Source organism: Odontomachus brunneus, unplaced genomic scaffold (genome assembly GCF_010583005.1).
Source record: "Odontomachus brunneus isolate Ranch 3 - 2012 unplaced genomic scaffold, Obru_v1 Obru_scaffold_184, whole genome shotgun sequence".
Taxonomy (NCBI): Eukaryota; Metazoa; Arthropoda; class Insecta; order Hymenoptera; family Formicidae; genus Odontomachus; species Odontomachus brunneus.
The window spans coordinates 223,135-247,465 of NW_022639634.1; the positions used below are offsets into that span (position 1 = coordinate 223,135).

A 24,331-nucleotide genomic window follows, 5' to 3' on the forward strand; every position below is an offset into this window, starting at 1 on the left:
GGGGGGGGGGGGGAGAGGGAAAGAGAGAAGAGGTTGATCGTGTGCACCGTTGAAGGAGAGAGAACGGGGTGGTCGTTCGGTCGTTCGTACGTGAAGGGTCGGTGTTAGGCAGTCGGAACATGGCATAGCGCGCGCGGGAAGGACAGGCAGGCAGGCAGTCGTAGGGAGAGAAACCGACCACCGTTGGAATGCGAGCAGAACAAGGACGGCGAACTGGTCGAACGGGGCGAGAAAGAGAAAGGACGACGAGAGTCGGGAGGGAGAGAGAAAGAGATAGGCAGAATGGGAGGGAGCGAAAGTGGGAAGAGGGGCGAGCTCCTGAAGAGGTAGAGCAAGGGAAACAGAGCGAGGGGGTAAGGGCAGGAACGAGGGGGTGAAGGCGGAGAAGGGATTCCCCCTCGGACGGGGGATGGTGCGCACCTAGGGTCGCGCGCGCGACAGCGAGTGCGGGTGTTCTCGAGAGAGAGGGAGAGCGGTGGGGACTCTCTAGGCCGGAAGAACCAGTCGAGTCCCGGCTTCAGGTCGCGTCGGCGCTTCAGTTCACAGGCTGGTGCCGTGACGCGCGGTTGGCCTGCGCGGTGTTTCGGAGTGCGCGTTTCTCGCTGAGTCAGAGTAAGAGAAAGAGAGATAGATAGATAGATAGATAGAGAGAAGCAGTTGAAGCTTTGATCGTCTAATGTAACCGGAAAACGCGAGGCGAAATAGTGATTATCAGAGTTTACGCGATTCGAATAGTTAGTCGTGCCACACATCTGAAATCGTTCGTTGCTTCGATTCTCTGCTCCGACAGACGCATCTTCTCCGTCACTCGTGGGAAGAGCAAGCTCGCACTGTTTCCCGGTGAGCTCGATGAGACCTCTACTGATCGCGACCAGTGAATAGTACGGGTACCGTTCTCACGCCGAGAGGGTCCAGATCAAAAAACGGAGCGCAACTTTCGGAGCAACTTTGCGACAACGGACGTCCACGGGGTCGCGCGCGAATGACGCGCGGATAAACAGATCGAGAGGCGCGAGTGGGGCTGTCTATCATCGACTTCGACCGCCGCCGAGCCGAGTTATCGGCTCCGGTTATAGGAGGACGTAATCGAGGAGCTCGTAAAGTGAGTGAGTGACAGTGACGGAAGTGTGTGATCGCGAGGGCGGCGGAGGATAGGAGGGAAGTTCTTAACGACGGGGGTGTATAGCGCGCGCGCGCGCGAGGAAGGGAGAGAGAGAGAGAAGATCATCGTTTCCCGAGGGCTGAGACGTCGCTCGTCAAAATCGGTGCGGATCCCGAGATATCTCACCGTCGATATTTCTGAGTGGTAAGTTTTCTCTATAAAATTTGACGGTCGAGGAGCCGAAGCTAAAAACACGGAAAAGTTTATGAAGCGGATATTCGTTTGGGAGAGCCTTCACGAGTGTTCGTAACGTCCTTCAGACGTTAATAATTGACGGCGTGGGAAGGAGAATTTAAATACGCGCGTGTACCTCTTGAGCGACCTTTAACGTAACGCAGGATGACGTGGTAAAATTTATTAAAGCAAAATTGACATAAATTCGCGCGTGATGCGAATGTCGAGGGGGGAATGTCGTATGCGCGGAGATGGTCATTCGAGTTGTGCTTTCGTATTCTTTTTTTGACAACAATTTGCGCGATCAATGGGTTCTCTTTCTGTGACATTCTCCTTCTCTCTCGGACTTTCGCGACAGTTATCGCGATGGAATCGGTGGTTTTTGCGAGAAGTCATCATGTTTTTTGTTGCGTAAAAATATCATATTGATATGAAGAAAATGTGATGGATTGATCGACATTATAACGACCATTCTTACGAAAGAAATTGTTTACCTCGTTTATTTCTGCGGGTTGACACATTTCTGAATTTGTCGACATCAACTTGACAGACGAAGTTTCAGTCGACAGGAATTGTTAGCATTGCTTGATATATTTGTTCCATTGTCAGTCTATAAAGTTTTATGGAATAGATCACTGACCCAATACGTGCTCAGGAAACATAGGACCACCAGATAACATCCGGGGGACAAGAATTTTAGGTTTTTCGGCGATATGCCACCATTACAAGAATACGAATATAGAAAAAGAATGTTTACCTGTCGAATCCGACGTATCTTATCTTAGTATTATCTAATCATTCCTTTGATAGGTCTCTTGTTACATTACACATATCGTTGGAAATTCTTCAAAAATTTCTGAATCTTTGCGTGTATTTACGTGCTTATATGACATGAACACGATATACTTGAAATTTAAAGACATGTATGTTATATGTTTCATGTTACATTTTTAATTATATAAAAAATACATATAATTATATAAAAAATTTTATATAATATAATTATATAAAAAACAATATAATTTTTTTGCTGTTTACTATACTTTGATTTTATTTCATCAAAGTACAGCAAAGAGCATTTTTTTTAGATGTTACAAATTCTCTAAGAACACGTTTGTCGTAAGATTATTATGGCATTATATTTTAATAATTGCATATTACTTTTCCGAGTTACATTTATAAATATTCACCGATAGTAAAACATGGTTTAAACATTTAAACGTTTCTCGTTTTAGAACGTGACAAACAGGTTAGATGAGACGTAAATTTGGGAAATTTCAAAATATGAAAATTTCTCATTTTGTGAATTTTGTAAACGTATCCATATGTTCTTTCTTTTCTAACGAACATTTCCAGAGTTGGAAATACTCGTTTTACCGTTCTTCATAGAAGAAACTCATTTACGTTTGATTTATTTTTATTCCTTGCGGAAAGAGAAAGAGAGAAACAATCATTGTGTGCAGTCGGCATGGAGAACGCGAGAGTTAACAGTTCACCGTCGCTCAGCTCGATTTGATACGCGAACGATCGAACTTTCTGGCTCACCTAGTCGAATAGTCCCAAGCATCGCGAGAGTCATTTCACGAGTAATGCTTCACGGTAATATTCGCAGATCGATGTTTATGCCGCGGCGCTGTCACGCGCAGTCCGTCGCCGCGAGCTCGCACAATGCAGTTAAATGCGAAAGTGATCCCCCGCCTCGGGGAAAAAAAATAAAATCGCGCGACCGTAAAACACAGAGGCTCTCGATCACGCGAAACACACCGTCACGTATGTGTCACAAAACGCCACGTACGCTCATAGATAAAATCGCGAAACCAAGTTCGCATCCCGTTTAAAGTTTCGCGCTGAATCGCTCCAATTTAATGCCATGTGGCGCACGCTAAATATCTCATATGCAAGATATCACTAACGCGCGCCTGTTCGTGACATGTTCGTTGACGAATATGCAACCGATGACTTTCCCATAACGATAATTCCCGCAAAGGCTATAATTCTTGAATTATTTAAACAGCTGAAATTTATTCCGTTTGAATTAAGTACTATTTGAAAGCCCAAATGGACAACGGAAGTCTTGTTTCTTTCCATTTATCTTTATCAAAACGAAGTCTGTCATTACGTAGCGGTAATGATGCGCACGATAACTAATGTCAAATTTCCATTTGTTGGAACGATGTCGTATTTAAATTTTTACGCACACATTAAGAGGCCATACTTGAAAAAACATTACCAGCAAAATATTGACTTTTTTCTACGAAGTTTATGTTGCGCATTGCTTGCGCAGAATTACAAACGCTTTTACGCACTGAAAGTACGTGCAATGAATTGGAGCATTGCTCAATACGTGACGAAACGATGAAAAATTTTTAAATTGATATCTCGAGCTATCAGTTGTCGTAAATATTTACTTGATACAAAAGTTTTGCAGAGAGAGAGAGAGAGAGAGAGGGCGAGTTTGTGTAGTACCGCGCGTGTGTTTGCTCCGTTAACGAAAATTTCAAACAACATTTTTGTATCTTTGCAACTAAATGTAGAAGCTCAGAAGTATACGAAAAGTTTGCAGAAAGATTTCTATATGTGCGTAGTTGTGTTTTCCACTAGCACATGCAGAAAACAAAGCAGCACACATTTATATATAAGATTTATGTGTACAAGAAAAAGATGGTATGGTCGTATTAATAACAATCCCCTCTACGTTATTTCTCGAGTTCGAAAATTTATTTCGGCATGCCCTTAAAATCTTTTTGAATAAAGTCAGGCAGAAAAGTCGAAACAGACTAAATATGTAGCACACGATTGTTCAACTTTAATAGTCGTCGTCACACAATGACATTCCGAAGGCTTTTTGCCAATGAGACTGTGCAACTTCTCGACCTGCCGAGACGTACCGAGGCGATCCGCGAATGCTGTCCGTATTTTCAATGAAACCTGACAATGACCGGCCTAATTTCCACGGGCACGTCCGTGAGACGTTTTTTGCCGTCTTTTTCCGCCCATAACGGCGTTGTTCGCAGTCCAAGGTGGTGAATTTAAGAGCATTGTCGTGTTGTGCGGCCGAGTCGAAAATAAGAGAAGTTCGAACGAAACTCTATGCGGCATGCCCACCACGGCAAACTTTCCTTTTTCTTAGAAGATGTTTTTGTGTCGTGGGTGTTCGTAAATCTTAATTTCGACCGATACCTTCGACCCTTGTCTCACTATTTAAGTTCATGGAAAAGTATAAATTTTTTCATTAATGTGACACATCATGCTTTCAAAACGTACAACTAAAAACTGTAACACTCTATAAACTTTTTGTGTCGGTAGTTTAGCTGGTTCTCTTTTTTTTATAGTAAAAAAAATATACTTCTCTCTTTGTGTTATTCTGCTACTGTGGTTTTTTGGTGACAGGGTGTTGTATATTTCGACTTTTGCGCGATGTCCGGTAGTTAAAGCCTTCTAAAGAAGGAAATACATGTGAAATATCGTATTTGGAACGGATGATCCCAGTAGAACGGCAAACATTCCTTAGGACACATTATCCCGAGAGTCTTGAAAGGGTTAAGCTGGGTTCACGAGCTGTTCCCTAACCCATAAACAGACGTTGGCAGTTCTTGACGAGACTCTCCAAACTGTTGCGCGGCTAATAACACTTTAATACTCGAGTCAGCGTCTCGCAAAGCATAGATCTCGATAGTTCGTAAACGCAGATGTAACACAGGTGGCTCAATGAACACCGTGCGTTAAAAAGCGGGAATGACGAGTCGCGCATCGGATCATTATAATCATCGCGCTGATATGCAAGACGCGAGAGTAAAATATCTATACCGGACAAATGTCTTTCATTAAGTATGCTCGATGCAAAGATCGAAATACGAACGAGCAAAACATGTAATTCACTTTTAATTATTCCACGGCATCCTTTGTATTCTTATATTTTTGGATTTCAATATCCGCGTCCAAATAATCTACCTTCAGCATAAAGCGATTAAAAAGAAATAAGCGGATAAACTAGTAAGTCTTTGAATGGGATTTACGCTAATTAAATAATAATACCCTATTCGAGTATAATGCTCATTAATCCTTACTAATATTTCACGGTCTCATACACTAAAATTTTCCAGCACTTTATCTCTCGATTATAACTAGTGTTTATTTGCGCATTCAACTCGCATCTTCTAATCTACGTGAAAGTAGAAAATATCTCTCAAGCATGTCAATATGAAAAACAGAAACATTTTGCGGCAAATACATCAACGTATTTAATTCCTTAATGCCTCGCAGTGATAGAAACTTTAATTCCCGAGCAGCACGCATCAGCACGGGAGAGGATACACACACACTCACGCGACCGTGTCCGTAAGGCTCATGGACATGGTCGCGTGAGTGTGTGCGTACCTCCTGCCGTGCTGATGCGTGCTCGGGAATCAAAGTTTCTATCACTGATGCCTCTACGGTTGTCATCGTCACTCCCGACTTGTACGATAAAGAAATCCGTAAAGGTTACCACGTCACTAAAGCATTCGAACCGTTCACGCGTCGATTACACTAAAACGGAACGATTGTCGATCCATCTCTTTGAGATCGCGGCGGTTCGCGGCGTGTCCCTCGTGTGCAGCGCAACGCTCGCATTTCCATAAGTTGAGGAATGGACCCTCTCGCGAAGTGCGAAAAGATTGTCGCGAGCGCGAGATGGTGCGCGCGGATAGCACCGCGTGGCTCGAGCCATGTTTCACGCGGCTGTCCTACTCCAGGATCTTTACCGGCTATCTCCTTTAAACTCTCTCTATCTCCTGCTGGTGGAAGGTCCTCCGTGGCTGAGGCCGTTTGCGTTTCCCGCACTTTCTTCCCTCCTCTTCGTCGCTCTTGCATGAAAATTATTCCCTCGTTCTCTCTGTGTCTATCCTATAGGCGGAAAAAGCAATCTGTTAGCGGATCTTGCCCTTCACTCTTATATGGCAGAAGCGCCTTTTCAAATTTACTTTCAACGAGCTGAGAGAGAGAAAGAGAGAGAGAGAGAGAGAGGGAGAAAGAGAGAGAGATTAGTAACATTAATATTCGCGTATCGATACTCATTAATCTTTTTGTGAAATCTGTTGCCGCTCGAAATCTTTTGATCTCACTTATCGAGATTGTTAAGGCTCGAGTTCACGTCATTATATTGATATCTTCGCTCTTATTGTCATTTATTCTTGTTTATTATACTCTTCAATACAATGCGCATTTTTTAATTATTACTTTTATTAATATCAACATTTGCACAATATACAAAAGGTATCGCGATATCTACATTCCAATATTTTCTGTATATAATGAAAAAGAAAATATTGGTGTAATGAAACGTCATTAAACGTCGACTATAATGTAAACCGTGATGCAATTTACACGATAAAGTAACCTATTATTTTGTAAAATTCCGGTATATTACTGCTGATTGCGTATATATATATATATATATATATATATATATATATATATATATATATATATATATATATATATATATATATATATATATATATGCGCGCGCGCGTGCGTGTGTGTGTGACAATTGGCGAAGAACACGGCATTTATATTACGAAAATTCCCGAAGCCTTTTTATTCTGTTACGTGCGATAATAAGGTAGCGTGGCATATTAAATTAATCACGCAGGCTGTAGCGCATAATTTGCATTGAAATTGTAAAGATATCGGCGAGTAACGTGCAACGTTTCACACAACGTTTCACACAAATATCGTCGTTTGCCTCAAAATCATCTGTGTGTTTGTATGTGTGTGCATAACCAACGTCTCGTTTAAAAATAATTCTCCTGCATTCTCGCTTAGACATTTTCTTTTTCTCCGATAGTAATCTCGGATTTACGCTTGTTATAGTAATATCTTTATACTGTATAGCTTTGTGTATAATTCGTGTTATTAATTTAAACTTCGACATCGTATGCGTTCGTGAATTTGGAGGGGATAGTGTCCTTATAGGGTCAAGTTTCGTCTTAGAACACCGACGGCCAAGACGGTGGGCTGAATCTTGAATTCGTCTAAAGGTCTCTCACATCTTTGTCCTCAACTAACTCTTTAATTAAATCCCGCTTAAACTTTTTACGAGAGCAGCGCCATTCCAAATACGATCCGTGAGAATGCGCTTGCAGCAGTTTGACACACAACGCTCACGATAGCAGCACTTTCTACCCAGTTTCCAAATAGTTAACATATTCAACGAACTCGCTATATCACTCTAACCGTCCAGAGTCATCGTCTTTCTCCGGGGTGAGATAACGGCGCGATCGATAAGACGGATAGAAGGGCTCCTTAGTATGCATCATTTGTCGCGTTTATCTAATCCGGAGCGAATCAATGAGAGCCATCGAACGGGTAACTTCCGTCTGCCTAAATTTATGGTCGGCCGTTGGCGTGCTCGCGCACGTCCGTCGCTTATCCGTTAATCCGCGTGTGATTTCGTGGATATCTCTCTGTCGTTCTCTTTCTCTCTCTCTATCCTTTCCTCCCTCCCTCCCTCCCTCCCTCTCTCTCCTTCTTCCTGTAACCCTTGATGAGGGTGGATCGTAGGCGACGTCTTAAATAGCTCAACAGATAAGACGAAGACTCAGTGTAAAGGTCGGCATTCGACTGTATGAGACCTCTCTCGAGACGGACGGACGGACGGACGGACTCCCTCACGCGAATTCTCGTTTCGCGAGCTGGCGCGATAGCATCTTCGCTCCTCGTGTGTTTGAGCGTGGATTTCGCGCCGGTGAGCATATCGATCCTGTGCTTATTTTATGCCTCTATAAATTAAGCGGCGTTAACGTCCCGACACGACTTCCAAGAATACCTTACGCTCCTTAGCATTTTTGCAATTTCATATCTACGTACACGCGCAACTACGCCCGCGCGTCATATCCGCTCTCGCGAAAAGAAGTGTTAAAGGTCGAATGTACACATTGTATAATGCACGCGCCGTTGACGCAAGCGAATTTCCGTGGTCTTGGAATTATTTCATAATTTGTAACGTAAACTCGCTGACGGCTGTGTGTTATATTTAATTTTCAATTAAACGTTACCCGAGAATCGAGAGAACTTTCACATTTTATACCGTTGCGTACCTCATCTACTTTATGTTTATTATTGCACGCCGTATCCCACGCCGAGAGAGTGGTCCTACGTCACTCTCTCTTTCTCATTCTCTCTCGCGACATCCATTTACCTGGTGGATAATTCGCATATCGCACACCAGGCATGAATCCAGCACGATATGTTTTACAAGATTCCAGTTACGCCACTCTCGAAATGAACAATTCATACGTTTGCTCCGTTCTATTCCGCTCTCAGCCGGCACCCACGTGAGCCCCTGACACCCTTTCACTTCTCAGGCGAATCACGCGTTTGTCACGTATTTCCGCCCGCGCTCATATGCATGCACCGAGTTTTTCCTAACATCCTGTCGCCTTATGCAACGCGTGCCAAGCGCAGAGTCTGAGAACACGAGATATCGCGAGGAAAACGCTCTGTTCTGTAACGCTCGTCGATCTGATTTTTCGCTTCCCTCGAGCGAAAATCGATTTCGTCGAAAATCTCGCGTTGATATTTTGAAATCAATCCACTCGGCCGTTTTATCGACCTCTTCTACGTGGGTAGAGTTTAGTTTGTGAAATTAGGTCGTTGAACAGAACGGGGAAAAAAATGCACCGCGTAGCCGGGACTCTTGAAAGATAGCAATTTTCCTCCCGACGAGCAAAGCTCTCGACGGTTTGACTCGCGACGCGACCGCGCGCGTCAATTAATATCGTCAGTCGCTAAAGCTTGATAATACCAATTAGTGAAATCCAGGCGCGCGTGGCGACCCCCGGTGTTTGACACCCTCTGCAAGCCCAATTATCCTAATCCGAAATGAACAACTACGCGCCGTCGCGCTGCCAAACACTCGTTCGCGCTGTAACAATTAACGATCGTCATTCCGACATTACTCCGCGCGGGTCCTCGTTAATTCCACACGCGCGACTCTTTATTTAAATTATCTGTCAACGTCGGCTACAGCATAATAATTATGGCGCGGGACAAATCCGACGTTGATCAAAGGTCGAATAGCTCGTCGCGGAAAATTATTGTTCGGCGCAACATACGCGCTTTTATCGATGTGCCGCATGAAATGTCAGCCTAATCGAAAGAGGCCAAATGGGCGAAGGTGATTATGTCACATCTTCGCGAAGATTGGCTTTACGTTCGCATATAAATTACTGTTTCCCATTATAACCGCCTTCCCCCCTCGCGTGTACTATCGGCCGCGCGATAATATTTAATGAAGTCGTTCGCGAAGTATAGACTGTATTCATTATGAGATCATCGTGAATGCTATCGCCGTCATCTGACCTTTTAGCAGTGTCGGTAACCTCGCAATATCAGAAATATGACATATTCGCCTCGCGCACGTTCGCCCCTTCGGTCGATTATTATTCGATAATCCGACAATTCGATTCCTGTCCTACAGCGCGTCTCGCTAAGACCATAGGGAAGCTCGCTTATTTCGATCGAATTTGGATTGTTACGGACTAGTTGATAATTCGATTTGGCAAAGTTGCTTATTCTCGTCTCTTGCATTTGCGGTATCACTTCCGAGAATGCGTCCAATTAATAATTCCGCCTGGAACTTCTCAAAATAGCGCTGCCGAAGGAATCTCAATCTCGCGCTCGGGAGTTGACCTTGTTATAACTTGTTAGATAGTGGCTAAGAAAAGTACCTGCACGCCCTGTTTGGAGTCAGTTAACACAAAAGAAACGAGAAGCATATCATTCTTATCTCCATTAGTATAGGATGAGTCAACAACTATTGCTACCTCGAATATCTTCGGAGCAAGAAACAAAAGTGATCTTCAGAGTTTTGTAGTTATACCGCTTAGAAAATAACCTTCTTATGGTGATTACACTCTTTTTCTGAGAGGAGTAGCTTCGAAGATCTTGAGGTTATCTTTGCTTCTTACTTCGAAGATATTCAAAGTGACAATACTGCTAGTATTATACTGCTAAGTTGCTGACTCGCCCTGTATATCGAACAAGAGCATATGACAGCAATGCTTTTCCTCTTCCGTGTAAAGTGATTTCGGAAACGGTGCACAGCGTGCAAGTAACTTGTTGGCTCCTGTGTAAAAAATCATAGGAACATTATTCAAAGTGTTAGCCAAATATTCATCAGGCGCGTTCGAGTATTCTTTTTCCCGCGGATAGTTGGAGTCATCTTTCGCTGTCTCATAATATATCCCCTGCCTCCTTTCTATGGCGTCGTCACCGTTCCTAAAGTATACCGGGGGGTAAATTTACGGGAGTTGCTTAACGACGTTCCATTACGTTACGCTCCCGGTAGCCGCTCTTCCGACGATCATCTGCCGCGATCATCGACCGAGCAGCCGAGACTCGCGCGTTCGCGCCTCGACCGCGCCGTGCCATCGAGGCATCGAATTAATCGACAACGAAGACCCGACGGAATGGTCGTTGAGGATAATGACAGCCGCAAGGAAGGCCGCTAACGCGGGCAGAGAAAGAGGAAAGGAAAGAGAGAGAGAGAGAGAGAGAGAGAGAGAGCGAGTGGGCAGGAGAAAATGAAGTCTCCGCTGCGTTTTGTCGCTCGATCTATAATTTCACCGTGGAAAGCCCGATGAAAGATGGTCGGTGAAAGGCGATTGGGGTACGCGAGGAGGGGGATGTGGGAGGCCGAGGCGCACTTACAAATTACGGAGTGCGCGCGCGCGGGGTCGCCACCAGCCGCTGGGAGGACCCGGTAATTTGGGCAGGGCGACGAGATTAAGCTGCTCCTCGAAAACCATCATTTCGTCGCGACAGAGGTACGTATTATCTGCGGCAGGACCGACGACAGGCGCGCACTCTGCGCATTTTGACTTGCTAATGCCGAATTGGCCCCGCGCGCGCGCGCGCGCGTGCAACCATTTCTGCCCGCTTTTGGGCTGCTTTTCGGGTCCCTGTGTGATTATTAAGAATATATGGCGCGTCGAGATATCGACGTGCTTTTGTGTGACCATGAAGGGACTGTTCCCTATACTATATTTTTCCCTGTTCGGAATTTGGGAGTTTGGTTCGGAGTGTCAATTGATACGCCGTTGCGACAGAAGGTGAAGTAAATGTCCGAAAATTGCTGAAATAATGTATCCGTAAGGACCGGTTGTTCCAACTTCTTGGTATGGTAATTTACCTGATAATCAAATTATCTGTCTTTATCTAAGTTGAAAGGAGAACAAAGATAGACGTATGATTTAACTATTAGTTAACTTACTAGGAAGTTGGAACAATCTGCTATAAATATTTTAAATCAAGTTTATCCCATTTTGCCGGGATGAATATTCTACGTAACTTCATTCATTTATTCTCTTGCGCTATAGGAAGGTGAATTTCGAAGAGAATTGAGATTGCATTAGCTTGAAATAGGTTGATGTATTAATGCGCAAACCGCCTCTTCTATCTCCAAAGATCGATTTGACCAATCGATATGTGCACTGGCATAATACTCTTTTGAATAATATCAGGAAATGAGCCCTTTGTCGAGTAGACGGCGGCGCGATCGATATCGTCGGCCTTTTCGACGTTTCGAGACCTAAGGCAGGAGTCGTCATTTCTGCACAAGGAAAGTGCATTAGCGGTTCCCTTTGATTTGCTAATTCCCAACTGCCCGCAAGCGGAATGATTCGCCCTTTGATCTTTTGCGCGTATTAACGACGCGACGCGGGCGTTAAGCCGACGTCGCGACATCCTTGATTTTCGTAGCTCTGAAACAAGGTGGGAAAGTGCGCGTGGCTTTTGTGTCATCGGAGGAGGAGTAAGTGCAGTCGCGCTTACAATAGACGATTAATGACACTTAGACTTAACAGATCATGCCTATTGGACACGCAGCGCTACAATTATTTCTGCTCGACGTTTTCTCAAAAATTGCCGTTATCTCGCGTTGACATCACAACAGTGTTGATATTGTGTGCGACAATTGAGAGAAAACCCATATTATTAACCCATTATTTGGCAGACGAAAAAATATAAGGAAAACAATTTTAAGTGTTTAAATGAAGTAAATGATATCTCTTGAATGCAGTTATATCGGTTTCAAAATATCATTTTGAAGACATATTGTTTTTTCTTCAAGGATTTTTGTCATCCAGTGGCAAAAATCAAGATTGTTGAGGTGAATCGACGCGAACAGAACAGATAGCCGAATATTGTTTCAGAGCAAAAGTGCTAAACAAATACACTCTGCATCTATCGTTCTCGCATAAAGCTCATGAGAAATCGATGTTGCTTCAGAACAACATTGTCAAATAAAGGATTAAAAAGAAGGATGCTTATAACTGCACAGTTAAAACCGGTATTTCTAAATTACTTGACTCGTCGTGTACAGTTGGAAATTTTCCGTGAGCAACAATCTTACATCGAAGACGTAATAATAATTACGAAATTATAACGAAGCATGGCCTAACGTCGCGAGGTTACAGGAAATTACGTGTTCGTATTAGCAGTCGCCTCATTGAAGAGAGATCCGCGCATCGGACTTGCATTGCACTTGTATCAGAAAACCGCATCATGCAGCCTCCGGCGGCTTCTGGTCCGACAAGATGAGCGACGCGTTGCTTATTAATCTACTTCTTAGCTCCGATCGCATCCGCTTGAGTCACATCCGCTTCCTAAAGCGATCTCGTTCTGAGAGAAGTTCTATGGCCCAACGGCCTGCGAGCCTGGAATTTCGGTGTTCGATCGATTGCACTGAAGGGCGGGAGGGATACGAAACGATATAATTAATCGAACTGTGATTCCCGTCGCCGCTTTGACTTGCTAATTCACGAATTCGGAGCCGCTGCCGCCGCGAGGTCGCGGGAAAGCGCGCGTCCGCTTTTGTCCCGAGAAATTTTCATCGGCGCCGTTATATTTCATACGTATTGTACGTTCCGTTCCGTCACGCTTCGCCGGAATCCGGCCATTCAAGCTTTTGTCGCGCGCTAAAACCCCGAGGTATGAACCAAAATGATTAATCGAGTATCGGTATATCGTTGCGCCGCGCCGCGCCGCGTCGCGCCACGCTGCGCTACGATCGATGTCGATATTGATGTAGATTTTTTCGCGTTCGGCCTGGTAGGCGGGAAATCAAATAAACGACGCTATCACCGCGCCGGCCCTCGTGGATAACGAAGTTTGTTTTTTTCCGGAAAACTTGGGCGCATCGTCGATCGCGTTGCTTGCACGATGCACACGTTCGGTAAACTCATCCGGGCGTCATTACGTGAAGAATTATTGTTCCGTCGTAGTTTAAGAAAGTGATCTAACATGTTTCCTATAGGTAATCCTACAGGTTCTCTACAGAATGTTTCTTAAAAGCATCGAAACTAAACGATTTCTCTACTATCGGTATGCGCGATAACTCGTTATCTGGGAATACCGGACGCGTAAGAGATGATGGACAGCCGCAGAGAAAGAGTCAGATTAGATCCGGAAAACCTCGAGATTAGTGTCTCTTCTACTTTCAAAATAAATTTTTTTTTATTAACCTTCGGGGATTCTGACAGTGTAATCATGGTAAAAGGAATAAGCAGTGGCGGCAGAGTCAAAAGGCAACAGATAGCTCGTGTCATCTGCGCTAGATGACAAATGTTGACCGTTAAGAAGTGGATGAGTGACTCCATATATCACAGAGATAATTACATTATAGCATTTCTGGCGAGTATTTTTAGGCGTCTAGCATCAGTTGGTATCGCGTAGGACACCGGTCCCCTTTTCTATTCGTCGCATCCCTCTCATCCGACACTACTACCTTGTGTCGCGGGAAGATAACAGAAATAGATCCTGTTACGAAGGGGTGAAACATTAAATTGTTCATCATTTGTCCCCATCCGCCAAGGAAAGTGAGAGAGAAAGAAAGAAAGACGAGCAGCTGCAACTATGGCGAATCGTGCTACGCGAGAGAATCCATGCGTAAAAGACTGTCTGAATTGTCATTTTATACAGGGGTTCCAAAATCGCGTAGCAAAAGATACTATGGAGTGAACTAGGAAAAATAAAGAAGTATCTAATTTTACAATAAAAATTACTATAGAATTTTGCAATCAAAGAATAGTCGACATTTTGCAATAATTGATTATCTTTTCACACTTCACACATGTGCTATTTGTATTTTAAGAACTGAGATGTGCTACTGAAATATTTGCTATGTTTCTAACAAAATTTGCTGTTTCTTAGCAAGATAGATTTTATTGACAGTCTATTTCTGCACTATTAGAAACATAATACAATTGAAAAAAATTTATTTATAAAATTGAAAAGAAGAAAACTATAATATTCTCTCCGTGTAAATGACAGCTGAGAAACAAGCTATTTTACTCTATAGGAATTTTTAAAATGTAAAATCTAATTTATCCATTCTAATATTTTTGTATTTCATCTTTCCCCCGCGAGATACTTATTGCATTTGTATCATTTGCATTCCAATTTTCATTGTCCGTAACAAGAAGTGCTATATTAGTCTCTAATATTACCATATTTATATGTTACATTTTTTCACGGGAGTACTTTCTATTTATATGCAACATATTTATAACACGTGGGCAAGCGCTCGAGCGGACTTTTCGCACGATAATCAACTCGTGAAAAAACCATTTTCCGGAATTGAGTAATAATAACGTGCGCGCTGCTTTACGTGTACCACCCGAGAACACTCGGTACAGCGCGATTTCAAACGAGCTCGTAAAACGCGAGAATTAGTATCAAACGACCCTTAACGTGAGTAGGGAACAATTCGCGCGCGCTGTCGGCGCAGAAAAAAGGAGACCGGGACGGAACTATTATGCGCGATTCTCCTGTATATTCGCGTGGCCGCGGAAGCAAACGGTATTCTAGTGAGTCGAAATTAATCCGCGGCTTGTGTTGTGACCATCAAAGAACTCTCTCGACGGAACCGTCAGAAGCACACAAGTCGTTGCTCCGCTCGTAGCATGACTTTAAGCACTTTCGATGATGGGCCCTCGAGCACGTTCGAGCCTTTCCTTTTCGTCGAGCTTTCCCCTTCCCTTCTCGCCCGAGGCGCGTTACGGGCCCGTTTTCGTCTGGCATTAAATATTATTGCATCCTCGAGTCGTGAGAGTGACGTTGAATTTTCTATGTCGCGACCCTGCGACGTATTAAATGACGGAGTAACTCCTCGCCCAAAGAATTGCAGCTCCCGAGCGATTCATTAGGGTTAAATTTGCGACAATGCTTTAATCCTTTCGCTACCTATTTTGTATTTTAAAAGTACGATTTTTTTTTACTTTTACTTCATTAAATATGTTAATATATGTATGTAGTTTTAGCAAAAGATTAAAAGTTTTATGTTTGGTATCGAAGGAATAAAGCTGATGTCCCCCCCACTGCGATTTTTGGCATAATAAGTAGAGTGATAGCTGATGTGTTCTGAATGCCAAAAAGTTATATATTTGAATAAGATTATTATTAATGGTGAAGAATACTATGTTCCGTTGGTAGTGATTAAGTAATGATATCTGCCTGTCGCAAAAATTCTCGTCTTCTCGGGGCCGTTCATCGCCGAGATTTTTTAATTCCCACTCGAATCTCGCTCATTTCTCATCGATATCGCGAGCTCGCACGGCCAAATTACCGGCGATTTACTCAAACACGTGGATTAATTTTCAATCGTCGTAAGAGAGTGCTCATGACGCTGCAACGTCGCGACATAACGTGTGAAGTGAAAATTAGGCTCGGCCACCTCGGATCGCCACTTGGCACGGGATGTTCATCGATCGCTTTCGGGGCCCTCCTCTCGTTCTTCGTTGAAAACTTCCTCCGCTTCTCTCGCGAAGCTTAATGAGGAAACTTCCAGGCGAAGCTATCGCAGTCGCTTTAGTGTCACGTTCGAGGATAAGACTGATTCTCGGCCCCGCTTGTACTTTCTGTAAAGCTGCAGTTGCTTCTTTTTTTTTTATCGTTTTTTAATAGTCACATTTTCGACGGTATCCCTGATGGGTTTGCACGTGCATGTAGTTAGCATATAATGCTCACAAGATACTGATCATGATGTAACACATTGTCCTACGTTTGATCCATTACATTGCAAAAGTCGAACAGTACTAACTCGGAAGATTGTGCAAACTGCTTTCGCATTATTATTATTTGCGGAGGTTTGAAATACTTGATATAAAAATAGATGCATTCCTGGTGCATTTCGCTCTACAGAACGGTAGTTGTATTTTATGTATCGCCCTGGCGTTTCAGCTCGTTCTAGCTCGAATCTGGCTGAAGTAATCTCTAATTGCACACTTACGTTCTACTTTTTAATCAACCAGCCATCTACTTACACCACGTACATACACGATTAACGCGCTTGAAGCGAAAATATGTTCTCTGTTGGAGGGAAAAAATATGACTTTCGCGCGTTTCCACCCTTAATAATGAAATTGCTATCGGTGTCGTTGTTGGCGCGTGAAAACTATCAGCGATAACGCATTCTGAAATGAGTTTCCTTCATTCCTGCTGCTCCGGTCGTGGACTTTTAATTATCGCTACGTGGCGTGAATGACATCGATGTACAAATTGAGAGCGAATACGAGCCCCGACGGGAAGAACTCGAGGGCGCAGTCGGGTAAATAAATTCGTCGAACTCCTCGCGTCGTGTCGGCCCGGTTATGGAAAGCATTCGAAGTATGCGGTGCAAACAGACGGAGGGTGAGCGTTTAAACGCGTGACGCCCTGACAAGCGCGATTAAGCGTCTCGTGCGATCCCAGACGCGAGTGATTGTCTCCGTTTCACCTTATCGGACTGAATTTTCTCTCGACCTTCTGGATTTACGAGGAAGCACACGCCTTCGGATAATGGATCTGCAAAGCTCTTACAAATGCATATCGAAATCCATTTTTCATCTTTAGGCGCTTTCAAATTTGACATCTGTGATAGCCGCGGAAAGTAACAATACAGCGGAACAGCATGGCGAGCTTTTTATTTCCTCGTTCATTCCAATTAATCTAAATAAGATGATTTCGAATGTAGCGCGGCAGTAAACTTTACACTCTCAACTCGCGGCCGTAAACTTTCTACCCTTCATTTTCATTAACACTTAACTCTCCCCGATCTAAATTCCGAACTCTCGAACTGTCATTCCGTAACTTCGCGGCGCTCAGCTTTCAGCTCACGTAAATCACAACTCGCGATTTCATGCCGTTATATTGGCGCAACATTGATACATTTATACAATTCATGCGCGATTGTTATTACGCATGCAGTGATAACATAAACAGCGATAAAGTAATAATAAATAGCATAAATCAACGTGGAGGTGTTCTCGTGTTCTAGGCGAGTGGCTGCGGTACTCTCTTTAGTACTACAGCATTGTTCTACTGAACGATAAAAATCGAAATTACACCTCGGTTTACTCCGATTACTCCGACCAAATCCGAGCCCGGGAGTCACGAAAGGGTTAATCGACGAGTTAAGCCGGCTCGACAATTAGACCGCTCTAATCCACTCCCGCACGGAAAGTACTTAAATTCCAGGGGCATGAAAAGAGGCGTTGCACCGGCGCTCCTTCCTTCAGTACGACGGAAGATATTTCTCCTTGAGAGGTGAGCATTACATCTCACCGTGGCGCTGCGGGTCGACGTCTAATGATAGTGAGCCCGGGCTTTCCCTCATGTACGTCTCTCTCTTTGTGTGTGTGTGTGTATGTGGGTGCGTGTGTGTGTAACCGACCGACGACTCGCGTATTCGCGCAGCCGCGCGTAGAATTTCCGCCTGTTAGCCTCCTCCACGTCGACGGTCGTTTCCGCGGAAGTCGAGGATCCGTCGGATCGCGTTGTAACGTCCTTTCCGCGAGAGGATCCCCGACGCTTCGACGCGTTCGTCAAGTCGAGAACGGTTGGAACCACCGTGCGAAACATCCACGCCATGCTTTTCTGAAATCTGGCGTGACGGGTCTTTCTTTCAAGAAGAAAAATCTTTCCTCCTCTGTCGAGCGCATTAAATTGCGCATTTTCTTTCTCCTAAGGTCTCTTAAGGCCATACTCGTATCTCAAAAATAATGAATGAAGAAACTTTGGGAAAAGTAGAGATTAATTTGTACTACATCTAAATGTGATCACAATTTGATATTGATTCAAAGCTTGGATCTAAATTTAATCCACTTAGAAGCGTGAGCCCGGCAAATACCATGACGTCGTGTGATGTTTTGATAACACACTAGTTTGTAACGTCAATGATGTTAAAGCAAAGATATGTCGTTGTTCAATTGTATTGTATATGCTTTCATATGAAAAATTGAAATATTAGCGTATTTCTGGTTTCTAGTTACTTCTTTCAAGGACTATACGGGCAATACGGCCTTTACTTGTACAGTCTATGACGGATAATAAGTCATTATTAGAATTACGTTCAATTTTTTTTTCTCAAACAGCGCGATTACAATAATTGTACACTATGTAAAGAAGGTTTGTTTGTTGTTATACACGCTCAAGTAATTTATTCTCACCGTTAGGGACATTTGACAATAGCCTAGACAATCTGGAGACGCGTGTACTTGTTTCAATGGATCGTATCTTCTGCTTTTTGTTCCCTTATCCTTCGGGACTTATCGCTCGCCTATGTAGGAAGATGACAATTAGCACGAAGAGCACCCTCGAGCGTAAGCGTCGTTTCAACGGAACCTTGCCTTTTGCGAGTTGAGTTTGGAGTTCGCCTGGGTTTCATAATCCTCGGAGGAAGTAATTAGGTATGAGGATCGCGACCACGCTCGTCTTTCGTGCTACCGTACTGATCTCCAGTTCTATTTGGGCGCGAAGGCAAATTGAAGCAAAGCTGCGCTGCTTCCATAGCTCTGTGACTGTTATCGATCCTTTACATACACGAGAAGCAAATCGTAATGTTTTCGCTGTGTCGTGATCTCGCTTGGATTAGAATCCCTTTATAAAGAAAGTAGCGCGAGTTTATTATAGATTAGGTTAAACTATCTGGCGTTGCATGGGCTTTTTGTATCTGGGAGATCTGAACTTAAATTATCACAGAATGTCAAAGGGATGAAATTAGGAGGAAGGAATGGGATGTTCAGATGACGCGGCAACAAGTTATAAACGTTGCTCGCACATAATTCTATAAAAGAAAAAGTACTTTTAACTTTCGTGAAATAACTAATGTCGGAATTTTTTAGAGTAACCCGGAGACTGGGGTATAATTAACCTTAACTTACAAAATCTCTCCGCACCGAGTGAGCTTTTAAGGCGTAACCAACGCTAAAGGGTTTAAAAGTTTCACCGACATTTCCCGGGCTCTTATTTCAACCGTAGCGGAAACACAATTTGGATCTTATTTCAGAAACGTTTTAGAGCAATTACCTCGCATGCGTCGATTATGGTAGATGTTCGGTGCATATTTCAACGCAGAACTTCTCGTACCCTTCTCTTATTTCCCTCTAAAGTCGAAATTATTTAAATTCGCGCAATCCATTTACTCTCGCGTAAAATAGATGCTTCGCTGTATTGGGAAATTTTTTCCATCGCGCGCTGACGGAAGTCAAATATTAGCGGATACGAAGAGAGAGAGAAGTACATTAAAGGGTTAACGTTTTAAATCCGCGCGAGTCTTGCTACCATCATCAAGGCATCTCTATCATGTACCGAACAAATCCCGCTTCTGCAAAAAAATTGCGAGAAACTCTCAATACCACCGCCTGGTGTGGGCGACTCGCGAGACAACCTGTCGGTGAAGGGATAAATTCGCGGTCCGCGTTTAATCGCGATTAAAGCAATACTTACAACACTCCCGACTCGCAGACCTAATCTCTTCGTCTCGTCCGCAACTGTGCCATTGACTCGACCGGAAGGCTGATATATAGATCGCTTTCATCGTTCCCTTTCGCTTTCCGCTCGCGTGCGCGAGCCGCCTTCGCCATTTCGCCTTCGCCTTCACTCTCATCCGCTAAATCCATTGGCACTTGTGCCTCTCTCTTTCTCATCCTCTCCTCCGTGACGAGATCGTTGCGCGCCTCCGTCTGCTTCCGATCGAGCTGTGCCCGTTCTGAAACGTTTCACGCGATAACTGCATTATCGCGTGGGCGCGAAATACTGCGATTCGCGCGTATCGTTGAGCTTTCTTGGGTCGCTCTCGATGCGTAATCTTCCGATGCCGAGGTACTCGTCAACTCGCGACCGATTGAGACATCGAGATTGAAGAAAGCGATCAGATAGGAAGAAAATTAAATTTGTAGCCGATCTTCTTCTCTATCGCGATTTCTATAAAAATATCGGATTTGTTTCTTTGCATTTCTTTTGATAATCCAATTGGCTTCTCAGATTATGTGGAGTGAGGAAGTAGATTTTATTAATATAATTAAATACACTGAGAGAAAAAATATCTAGAAATAGTAAAAACATTTTGTGTGTAATATTTTTATTTGTGTGATGAGGGTATTAATGAAATATTTACTTAAATCTAAATTCTTTTATTTGAACAGAGTAAACAATTGCTTTCATGAGAAGTTAAAATTTTAAGAAAATTTATATTTTCTTTTATTAGAGAGTTATTTGATGTTTTTAGTATAAGTAAATATGTTACTAGTACTCATTAAAAACAATTTTTTTCTTGAGTATTTTTTCTTTTTTTTCTTTACGTAATGTCGGTCAATATTTTTAATTTGCAATATTTCTATAAATGTCACAAAGTCCCTATTTTTCGTACATATTTGCTGGGAAATTTATCTTATTACAGAATGATTTTCGTCTATGCTAAAATGTCACTTCTCATTATTCATATCCGGTTTCTACAATTTGCGCGACTGAGAATAAGTGAGAAATTTGATTTCTCTTGAAATAGATCGCTCTTGTTGCTGCGCAAAAAATATCATGGAAAGGATGATATTTTCGTTTCTGCCATTTCGTTCGCGCGTCACCCTTTTATGATTCCCTTCGTACTTTCGACGGAGTGTTGCGACTTTAGAATCGACGGGAAGAAGAGGCTATCGCGCGAGTGCGAATTTCGTGTTCTCGTCTAGGCGGTAGTGGACGATTCGTTTCGGCGGCGCCGGCCAACGGGGATAACGCGATTTTCTCTCGTCGTACGCGAGCTTGAGAGTGGCCCCGTTCGCACCGAGTTCGGATGCCATAAATACGTGGACGTGCACGGGGAACGGGATGTTCCAGGAGATGCCGGCCGTTTAATCCCGAGATCGATGCGCTCGAAGCGGAACGCCGCAGTCTGCGCGACGCCCCGGTGATGCCGAAAACGCTGACCGACTCTTGCAACCGGTGAATCACCAGAAGATAAGGATGTGCCAAGTCCTGCGACTATAATTTTGACGACACATTCTTTGAACAATCTCGAGGCGATTTTCTTTTTTTCTTCTCAACTATGATGAGACAAGGTATTGATATTTCTCAAGCTAGTACACTGAGAGAAGCTTATACATTGAGAGAAAAAATATCTAAGAAATATAAAAAAAAAATATATATATATATTTATACAAAAAAATTTGTACAAAAAAGCACGCGCCAATTATTTTGAAACTTTTCTTAAAACACTTTCATTGAAAGTTGTGTTTGATCTTATAACTCCATTTTGTATTACTCCTTTTTGAAAACTTAATTAAACTATAAGTAATATATGGAGGGACAATTTTTCAAAATAATACTCCGATTGTACGTGGTAAATCTCCTGAGCATCGATGTCACGTTGCCATCCGCAACCCGAAGAGCTTTAGTGCTCGAGAAGACTTGGTCCCAGAGAGCCGAATAAATCTCTCTCTCTTTCTCTCTCTCGTCCTCTCGCTTGCTCGCTCGCTTTCTCTCTCCGTCCTTCTCTCCGCGGAGAAATAGTGGCCGTCGGATGCGACGGGATACGTTTACAAGCTTGCAAAGTGCCCGGGACGCCGAACGCTATTGCCTGTCGGACTCTCGTTTATAACAACGTAAGACATCGCGTGGCGTAACGATCGCGGCCGGCAGTAAAATCGCGCCTCTCCTCCCGCCGCTAATTCTACCAGGATGTCACCGACTAAATAATCGAGCGGGCTCTTCTGCAACGGCAGTGGTGGCGGTCCGGAATCCGGCACACCCACGTTTCGCCGCGATTTTAGTGCGCGAGGCTCGTCCGTGGAATAGCGCAGCATTCAAAATTAACGGTCCGTTTTACGCACGCATCAGTACTATTCGGAGATATCTATACACTTATATCGCGCTGCCACATCCGTCGATTGCCCTATCAAAAAGTCGCATTTCAGACGGGAGAATGGCGGTCGTTTGTAACAGCAGTCGCTTACGCTACGATTTTCGCGCGCGAAATAAAAAGCTCACAGACGAGATAAAACGACGGAAAATTCTGCATAGAAAATTTCTTGCAATCTAATCGATATCTAACCAGATTTCCCAGAATAATTTATGAGTTATGGTCTGATTAGAAATGTGTAATGTTTTAAATGTGCGATTCTGAATGGGGAGAAATCCAAAATTCTCCTAATATTTCTTTTGGTCTTCATTTTACGTTAGAGTTTAACACAATTTTCAATTTTCCAAATTATTTCATTCAGTAAAATGTTCAGTGTTTTAAAAATATTTTATTTTTTAGTAGTTTATTGTACTAAAAACAATAATTGATATAAAAGTGGGATTCTCTTTGATATCTTATTAAAATACACCGACCTTAAAAATACATCGAGTTCCCATAGTATAGAATGCATATTTGGGACAAGAATGAAATTTTCATCATGGATTTGGTGTCGTGGTAGGATAATCGATTTTGGAACAAATTTGGACATTCTAATCAGAATCTATACTGCATCTGGGGAAATCTTGGGTAATTTCTATGCAGAATGAATGGCTCGTATCAGGTGTTCTTTGCCAAACGAAAATTAGCCACTCCACGACTCGTCGCGAATTTTTTCCCCGTTATTCTTCAGAATAACGCACGTTGTAAGAATAGAACCTCCCCGATTTACACAAAATTTTGCGGGTAAGAGTTTTCGAAGTTGCTGGTGTCGGAATTCCAAAATTCGAAACAGCGCGTTTACGAGAACAACCGGTCTTCGCGTGGCTCCTTTAATAAGAACCCGCCAAGTCGGTTTGAGGATGGCAAAGTTTGGCGCGCTGCTAACAATCCATAATATTTTCTCGAGAACGATTCTCCACTTAAGCGAACACTGACGCTTCCAATGAGAATTTCTGTCTTCGGCTAATTAGAGATCCTTCCTTACGGAAACATCGCGAGCGATTTTGCCAAGTATGCCATGTAACCGCGGTAACCATACCATCCCACTTTGCGAGCGGCTACCGTGGTGCTCTAAATTGGCAGGCTTCGCTTTTGTTCAGCCTGTTAGCGGTATAAGTATATAGACGTCTCCACGTACTTGGCCGAGAAGAAGGAGGAGAAGGCGAAGAAGTAAAGAAAGTAGAAGAAAAAGAAAAGGAAGAACAAGAAGAAGACGACGACGGCTATCCATGCGAGACGTAAACCGCCGGGAGGAAGAGTGCCTCCGTTCGCGCCACGCCGGGATGCCATAAATACGTGGGGACGCCATGGTCGGGGTGAACACTGAGCTCTACGCTCCCACGTGCTATTGCAGACGCGATCGTCGTCGACCGTGGGCGCGTGGGCGGATGCCAGCTTGCACGACACGGCATAGAACGCGGCGGATAATAAGAAGAGGACGAGCTCGCGACGATACAAGACTTGCTGGACGAGCGTGTCTACATACGCGCAGTCTCGTCTTTGCCTCGTTCTCGGGCTCTAGCACGCGTGTCCCCGATTCCCTTGGGTGGCTTCTGCGTCCGCCACGGCGCGCCTCGTAACCTTCCTCCACGACTTGGGCACTGAGAGATGGAAACTCGTCACGGAAACCGCTTGTTTCGTCCAACTTTTGCATTCTCGTTGAAAGATGATTTTGCGTTTGTCTCGGGTTGCGCGGAAATAAGATCGGTCGGCTAGGAGCTTCTCGTGGATGCTGAAGTCGAAGTTTGTGGATCACCTAAAGATTTTGCTTCTTGCCAAATTTCCGTGAAATCAGGATTCTCAGA

At 43.6% G+C, this 24,331-nt stretch overlaps 1 protein-coding gene across 4 annotated transcripts in view; it reads left to right on the top strand.

The window, feature by feature from the left end:
- LOC116851660 (MOXD1 homolog 2) overlaps positions 1-24,331 on the top strand; it is a 291,701-nt gene that overhangs the window by 11,936 nt on the left and 255,434 nt on the right. For 2 of the 4 annotated variants that reach the window (XM_032831306.1, XM_032831311.1), the window contains exon 1: positions 519-1,306. The exons of the other annotated variants lie outside the window; for them this stretch is intronic. The gene's annotated coding sequence lies outside the window, so the exon portion shown is untranslated. Of the gene's footprint in view, positions 1-518; positions 1,307-24,331 lie in introns of those variants that run through there. 4 annotated transcript variants of the gene reach the window in all.